The following is a 9,071-nucleotide window of genomic DNA, read 5'->3' on the forward strand; positions in this document are numbered from 1 at the left end:
TTTCAGGCAGTGTTTTGTGCTGAACTGTTTGCCACAGTAGGAGCACACACTGGGCTGCTGTTCTTGGTGCTTGCTCTGGTGCAGAATCAGATAATCGAGTGACTTGAAGCTTTTCCCACACGTTTCACAAATGTGTGCCGCTACAGTGTTGATGTGTGCGTTCTTGTGGTTATCTAATAGTCCTTGCTTAGAGTAACATTTCTTACAGGTGGAGCACTGATACAGCCGTTTGTTCTGCTGATGTCGAACCAATTCGCACAGCTTCACAAAGGTTTTCTTACACAGAGCGCAAGGGTAAGAGCTTGTGATTTTATGTAACATGGTATAGTGTCTTTTCAAGAGAAGGATTTCTGAGAAACTCTTTTCACACACAGTGCACTTGATAGTGAAGGACTTGGTGTGAGAATCATCTGCAAGGTCGGTAGAGTTCTTCTGTGGTTCAGTTTCACTTTCCTTTGTTTCAGAACTTGTCTCACTGTCACAGGACTGGAAATTACACCCACTGATGACAGAACGGCTAGTGTTTCTTCGCTTTTTTCTTCAGGGACATTTCTCAGAACATATGCTCTGATGCTTCTCAAAACTCTTGTAATACGAAAACACTTTGCCACATTCCTGACACGTCAGCGGTGAGTTACAATCCTGCACAGCTTGTGTGCGGGCAGGTGCATCTGCGATTGAATCAAGAGCGTTCTCCTGAATCTTTTCCTTAGTCATTCTGGAAGAAGTCTGTATGGTTTTGTCCTTTACTTCTGGGTCTTTTTTTGAAACCCTGCATTGACTATCTTCGTGTGACACGCAGTCCTCATATCTGTCAAAGTCTTCGTATCCATCCAAGCATTTTTTGTCCATATCTTCATCATCATCTTCATCATCATCAGGCTCACTTCCATCAAAAGGATCCAGTATTACTTCAACGGAGGCTCCCTGGTAATCAGTCACATTACTTTCTTCTTCATCCTGTTTAAACTCCGTAACAAGTGAGTTGCCACTGTGCTCGTTCTCTGTGAAACATGTGGATCCAGACATGACAACTTTATTTCCTTGTCACTGATGGCCTGTGGAAGGCGGTAGGACAGACTGGACAGTATAGCAGCATCACCAGAGGAAGACGGAGCTAGATACAAATCAAAAACAGAACAGAAAATAGAGTCAATATCTAAAAATACAATTAAAAATGGATTAATACAAAAGATAATTGCAATTCAAATAGTCACCTTGTGCAACGTCATGCCAGTGGTGTTTGTGATGCTGAATAAGTTTATTCAGAGGCTCAGGCTGTTTCATTATCTCTGCACACTCTTTCAAGACAGAAGGGGAGAGACTGAGCCAGAGAGACGCCGAGAGACAGGATATGGCAACAAAATGTGTTAAAGACAAACCAGTGAGAAACAGTGAATGTTGACAACTTCAATTGGCACTTTTAAATATTTGACCATTGCAGCAGTCAAACAATATTATATTTACTCTATCAGTCCCCAAACAACTAGAGTATATGCCAGATTCTTACTTGTTCAAGGTTCGGAACAGGCAGCAGCTTCTGAAGGTTTAAGAGAAATGTCCTCATTAGAGTTTCCAGAGCTGAGTCATATTTGGGGCCAAACACTGTTGGGAATATTTTCAAAAACAAACAAACAATAAAAATACTGTTACATTTTACAGTCATTATTTTAAATCCATAAATTCCATTATCATCCAACTCACCTCATAAAAGACATCCCTCTGGAACTGATCAACCAATAGTGTATGAACAAGCTGTCTGAAGTGCTTTTACCTCAACACTGGCATGCTTAAAAACAAAAACAAACACAAAAAAACAAGTAAAAACAGCTTTGCAAAGAACACAAACAGTGATGGTGACTGGTTGAACAACAGCACCCACGTCTTTATCCTGTTTTGCGATGAAGCCGTTTATTCTGCTCAGATGGGGCTGGATGGTCTGTGAACTGACAAAAACAGGACGGTGGCAACACTCTAGCACCACCTGTCAGCATATCAAAAGACAGACAATAGAAATAAAGGTGATTTGATTTATTTCATCACTCCCATAAACTAAAAACTTACAAAAATAGCATAATATACTTTATGAGTGTATGAGCTCATACACTATGTATAGTGTATGAGCTCATGTGTCAGTATTATGTTACTGACACATAATCAACACGGACTTTGCCTAAAATGTTTTAGAACTTTGGTATTTGAAATCATTTGTTCGAACTTGAGTTCAAACGTCCTTGTGAGCTAAAAGCACTGATTTTCCTCTTCTGCTGTTGATAAACTTCAGCTTCCAGACAGAAAAGACTGACTAAATAAATATTGCAACCATTCACAGACATCCCATGCAAACTGCAACCATGATACCAGCTGTTGTTCACACTTTACTTTTATCACCTATTTTCTTCAAAATGGGAACATAATGTACAAAACTGACATCATTCTCTATTGAAGAAGACTAACTCCCCAGGAAAATGTTTACTGACTGTTACAAAGTGGGACATATGCTAATTTTCCAATTATATAATATATATTTTTTTTTCAATATAATAATGGTCAGGAATGGGTCAGTCAAGGGGAAATAAAAGGCAAGCTTTTCAGCTAAAAAACTGACAATAACTTCAAAGTAAAAGCATTAAAGTGATACAGTATATTGATCATGTTAAAAAACTTATTTATGATGCAAACTGAACCAACAAGACAAAACAAAACCACATAATATACCTCATTGTAACTGGATATCAAATGGCGGGCCACATGAAATTGATTGTAGGGCCACATTATGGCCCATGGGCCGCATGTTTAAAACCGCTTTAACATGTATGCATTACTTTGTGTAGACTTCCCACACACTCATGCAAACAAATTAAACCCCAATTAATAATAATATACACATTATACAGTAGCTATTGAACTGTATTATACCAATAATGATGAGAGAACATTCAACTGAACACATTATAATGGCATTGCTAATATTTTTTTTACATTGTTGTTGCTTTATTGCACAGAGCTACATGAATACATGTAATAACAGTGACACATGTAGCAGCAGCAGGTCCTTTCTGCTTCTTCTTACCCTGGCACTTGAGTGAGCAGCTCAGGAACAGTTTCCCAGCTCCCTACTTCTCTATCTGCCACAAAGCTGCCGACAAGCGCTGTACAGGAGGCACGACGAGCCGCAGAGAAGACAAGGGGAGGGAACCTATAGACACAAGCGTCATATACCAAGTTAGCATCGGATACAAGGCAAGTTGGGACACGCCTCTCAATATTCTGACACCATTTCCGTCAACAGAAGCCGACACGATTCTGTCGTCTGTTAGCTAAAGGCTAACGTGTAGCTAACGCTCGTTATACGCTCACCGTGGTCCAGGAACGTGTTGCTCATTACGGTCTTGAGGATTTTTTTTTTTTTTTTTTTTTTTACTTTAGCTACATGTTAAAATGTCACAGCTACTGGGGAAGAGTCTGCTTGCTTCCATTTGGAACTAATTTCTCCGTGGTTCAACTACTTGAAGCTTTATTTCAACGCCCTCCCTACAAAGGCTTTTACGGTAAAAGCCTGAGAACCATGTACTGTTATGAAAACCGGATGTCGATCAGTTATCGCAGGATTTTTACCGTATAAACCTTTATAAGGAGGGCGTTCAAATTCAGCGTCAGATCGCTTGACTGCAGTCGAGAAAGAGGAGTCATTTTTCTTAGTGGTCAATGGCAGCTGGGATACATAATCTATTCTATTGCTACCTAAAGGTTAAGAAATCCTAAATATATTTTCAACAATAAAGTTAGTGATGTGAATTTACAAAGTTTCCCAACAAACCACTCTCAAAGTTGCAGAAACAATGTACAATTATTCTGGGTTCATTCAATTGCACTGGGTATTTATGGCATCAATTCAAAAAAAGAAAGAAAGAATAAAAATAAAAATACTGTGAGACATCGATTAAGACACATTTTTCCTTAAATTGGATTTGATAGTAAAATATTAATATTGATACCTACATGGTGTGAAACAAAACCCAAATTCCACCAGTTTACAAATTAAATCAACATATATTTTGACACAATGAAGCCCAAAGCTATTCAGACTATAGATGTTTAAGAAGTCTCAAATTCCCCTTTATTTTGAATATAACTTCTTTTTGTCTGCTCTTTCTGTTTATTTGCTTGTTTTGTCTTTAAAAAAAATGTTACAAAAAACGTATAGGCTACAAACTGTGTTTAAAGCAGCATTCAAAAGGCCTTTGGTCACTTAACACACATTAAGTTTTGTATGTGCACATGCTACCTGTAATGTATTCAATATTTGTGCTAAAGAATGCTGTTTTACTTTGTGCTATTTTTCGAACATACCACTAGATGGCAGCATTGTAACATTTTGAATAAGCAGCAGCTCTGCAGTAATGTAAATACAGTAGCAAAGAGGTTATATATATTATGCTTTGCATGGGAATTTTTCAAACAATGTTGTTTCATTACATATTAGGTGGTTATTATTACATTACATTCCGTCTTTTTGTTCTATTTAGCACAGTTGTTGCGATATACACGATTCTAATCTTGTAGAAGAGGAGAAATATCCTCTAATGAATGTGAATAGCACTTGAAAATAAATAAAGGTATTTGCATAATAATAATCATCATCATAGAGAGACAAAGGATATGGAAATGAATGTTCCCCTTAAATACACATATGCTGCTTGTGATTCATCCCTGGTGTATTGTGGTTCTGCAGGTAATAGAAAACAGAAAACACATTGAGACAGATAAAGAGGAGAAGGAGAACAGACAGGCAGGAGTGAAATTTAACAAGCATTCATCTCTTTACAGCTTTCTGGGAGTGAAGTCTCAGGCATTTGACCACAATCCCTCACACCACTCGCCTGTATGAGCATTTCTATTGTCTGCCAAGCAGAATGTTAACATTGATATTCACACTGACTGTTAATGAAAGGTGTCAACACACACAAGTGTCGATACAAGCAAGCGTTCACATGTTTATGCCTCACTTTTCTTTGACATTTGTTTGCCTCTTGTTCTGTGTCCTTCTCTTCAAAATGAATACATCACTTTCCTCCATCTGAAGTGTTGCAGTCTGCAGACTTTATATAATCACGTTGCATTGCTCTGCTGCCTGACAGAGCTTATTGCTAAAGGAGGATACAGTGACTGCAGTTAAAAAAAACACACACACACAGTGAGGAATGGTGCTCCTTAAAATAAGCATATAATTATCATTGAACAGCCAAATAAGCGCCCCACTTTTACCTTCCCTAATTTGATATTGTGCCGTGTCTGTGTCTATAAGACAGATAATAACGCAGAAGGAGAATGACAGATGGGAAGAGACAGAGAGATACAAGGAGAACTGGAACAGCAGAGTTGTGGTGACAGGCTGCTCAGTCGGAAGTTGTAAGATTGTTTCGCCTCAAAACTGCACCACTTCCAAGGAAACCAGTTCAAACCAGAATCCATATTTAAAAAAAAAAAGAAAAAAGAAATATGTCTACTGTATTTTCAAGCAAAATGTCTGTTCGAGAATAAATGCTTTTTTAGACACACAAACACACACACACAACACCATCTAATGAAGCGTCATGGCAACAACACTGTGTGAAAGCATGTGAGTCACAGAGGATCAGCAAATGCATCTCAGGCTGAGTTGACTTCACCAGCTTCAGCTTATTGAGACAGTTTGTGTTGGGAATGTTTTCAACCCACGGGAATTTGGAAGACCCCCGCTGATCCCATTTTAATCTGGATGAGGCAAAGTTGAGGCAAATGTAAAGATCCACAGAAGCTTGTTTGAAAGAGATGGGGGGGGGGGGGCGGGGGTTGACTTACAGCACAACACACTATCACACTGTTTTAATCTCAAATATGAAGCATTTTAACTTTAATAATAGTGCGTTTGTTCATATTTAACATCAATCTTCTCACTATTATTGCGTTTCGTGTCATTTATTCCCAACCAGCCTTGTGAAGAAACCCACATGGAGCCTCTGATTGCACTGCCCGACACAGCACTTACATAACCACATTGCCACATGTGACCGCTCTCTTTTGCAGTCAACAAACAACCAGTGGTGTAGCTTTAATTTGTGAGAATGCTCTACTATGTTTCCCTTCACGTTGCTGTACAAGACATACAGAGAGAAACAAGGTTCAAGGTTTCTTTTATTGGTAAGCATCACAACATACAGCCAGCGAATCTCAGTGACTGTCAGTAAAAGTGCATTAGTGCAAGCAACATTCAAGGGACGATCACTGGCACATTTGAGGAACATTTAAAGAACAGAATAACATGAATGGACAGAATGGTTATGACTCCTTCCTGTCTTTTAACTCACATCTCATCCAGTCAATTTACTGTGTCGACTTTTTGTTCTTTAACCTATGTCCCTCTGTTGCAAAGACATAACAAATATATATCTCTATTGCAACATTTCCAAAACAGGTATATCAACACAAGAGATAGGGAGACACTTTCACCAGAAGGAGCCAACTGAGAGCAACGACTGCATCGTCACACCGTGGTGGTAGTAAATAAACTGCCTGTCCCTCATTCCAGAGAGAGGACACTGAAGGAACATCAAAGATGCTCACTACAGGCCCACAACCATTCACTGCTTTGTAGGAAATGTGACTGGAAATGCCGTAGGGGTCTGTTATCTTCTCCAGTGATTAATGCCTAATTAACATGGTCATCCTTCAGGGATCAACTGCTGTTTGGAGTTTGGGATTTCTAAAGAGGGAATGCTTGATGCTGCTCTGTTACTTCACACGCTGAAGCGTCTCATTTGAAGCTCCGAGCTGTCTGATCTCTGATTAAGGTCCCATCGCTGTTTGTCTTTTCTTTGATTTAAATTCTCTCAGCTCATGTATGTTTTTATGCTCAAATTAGACGGATGGATTTGTTTTTGTGTTGTTATTCATCAGTGACTGGGTACATGTCATACAGCAGCAATACGGCTTTAATCTGCTGCCATTCATGGACGAAGTTACAATAGTTGATTATTAAAGGTCCCCTATTGTGCAAAATCAACTTTTTAATCTTTTAGTACTTATATTTGGGACTCAGTGGGCCATACCAGTCCCCAAAATGTGAAAAAACAAGACTCAGTCATGTTTTAGTGGTTCCACTTTGTGTAAGTATAGGCGATAAAACATGCAATGTTTACACCTCCCGACCAAGTGACGACAGTGCGGACATTTCACCGTGAATGTTGGCACCCCGCCAGGCAGAGTACTTCACAGCTCCACCGTAGCTCCCCCTTGTCCCTGTGAAATACGAGAGTGCAGGCAAGGTAGGAAGAGTGGCTGCACAGCAGAGCACAGTGTTTTACTCAAACTTCTAGCCTCAGAGGACTTGTGTGTCCAGTGGATATATTTTATTTATGAAAAAAATGTTCACAAGCTTCACAAGCCCTTTGTTGTTGATCGTGTGTGTAAATTCCTATGCTGGAGGGACACTCCTTGTGTTGTTGATCCACACACGTCACTTTCAGCCGCAGTAACACAGGTGCGATTAGGGTCTTTTTCTAGCATGGGAATTTACATACAAGCCGTGCAGAGCGGCGCATTAATCGTTTTTCTTCGATTTTTTTATGATCGCGCGAAGCCAAAATCGTGGTCACTCATGCATTACGGTGAAACTCAGTAACAACAGGTAAACGGACATTACTATGGGGTATATGGAGCGGGGGGTTGTGACGACGGTGCATGACAATAGGTGATAAGTGGCGACAGTATGGCTGTGGATAGTAAGTTAGATCGACACTCCCCTGGAAGCAGTGGATGTGTGTTTACCTGGGTCTCATTCACATGTAAATGACCAGGCACAAAACCGAGTGTTCTGAAAAAGACTGTTTTGGCAGGGTTATTGAACTGCTATTGTGCTTCATCCTTATGATATTTTGACTAAAGCATGACACAGACATGTTTATTAGGGCACCAGGACCTAGTTTAACTTGGGTTAATAGGGTATAATATGGGACCTTTAATACGTGTTTAGGTGTGGCAAGAGAATGTGGAAAAATGTGGTTTGGTTTAAGAGCTGAACTTTAAAGCTCCAGCGGGTAACTTAAGTTGCTGTTGATGTTGAAAGTCCAATTTTAGTCAGACTAAGACAACAGTTAGGTTTTCTGTATGTCATGTAAACACGTTAGTCCGACTAAAATCGAGCTAGTCTTACCATACCTGGATAATGCGATTCATAGTCCGATTATTGTGTATATACGCTTAGCCGGACTCGAGTCACATTTGGTGTTCTGCAGGGTTAGGGTTAGGGTTAGGGTTAGCCCTAACAGCCCACTGTCTCAGACCTTCTCACAGATGTGACAATAGTTTGAAGTAACAGGCATTCATTTTACTCAAAGGTCACACACTACAGATTTAATAAAGGATGTAGTACACCTTGAAAGTAGACACAATCCCCTAAAAACTACCACTGACTTTGTTTTAGGCTAAAATGTAGTAATTTTTTGTTACTATTGTTAACTGTTATAAGCTTTGAGGTTCCACAGGGCTCCTGTTTTGATCCGCTCTTCTTTACATTAGCTCTAGACCACAACGATCAGTTATTTCATCATATCAGGTTGCATAATTCCATTGTAAGGTGCATTTATTGTCATTGCTGCATTCCTTATTCCTTCTTTAAATTAATTTAAATAATCTATTCATCTTTTAAAACACTCTTTAAGTACTGTACTCTGTAAAAAAAGAAAAAAGAAGAATATTAATTTAAAGTGATAACAATATGAAAGAGCAACTTTCTCTACCTCCACAGTGGCCTATTAGAAGAGCACACTGTGCAGCCAATCACAGACACTCACTGCTCAGCTCCACTAATCGCGGATTAGCTTCAACCGACTGCAGTGTGTGCAGCTCAGGGAGGGAGAGGCATCCACTGCCATTCACTACTCACCCTCCGTTTTATTATTAGCTCTCTTGGATTCAGCAGCAGCAGCAGCAGCAGCAGAGGTGGCTGTAGCTGCAGCCTGCAGGCTTCATATTGGGATCTCAGGTAAAGGTGTGGGAGTATAGAACGACAGATTCTGGCTCAGTGGTCG

The 9,071-nt window shown here is 39.7% G+C and overlaps 1 long non-coding RNA gene across 1 annotated transcript; it reads right to left on the bottom strand.

Annotated features, from left to right (window-relative positions):
* Positions 1-325: 325 nt before the first annotated feature.
* On the bottom strand, positions 326-3,178 carry LOC310927987. Its single transcript, XR_014592846.1, has 6 exons — positions 3,074-3,178; positions 1,883-1,984; positions 1,705-1,789; positions 1,511-1,605; positions 1,218-1,301; positions 326-1,117 (listed from the first exon to the last, which is right to left on the bottom strand). It is a non-coding gene; the product is annotated as an uncharacterized lncRNA (long non-coding RNA).
* Between the last annotated feature and the right edge of the window lie 5,893 nt (positions 3,179-9,071).

This window comes from Microchirus variegatus (genome assembly GCF_963457635.1).
Source record: "Microchirus variegatus genome assembly, chromosome: 5".
Lineage (NCBI taxonomy): Eukaryota > Metazoa > Chordata > Actinopteri > Pleuronectiformes > Soleidae > Microchirus > Microchirus variegatus.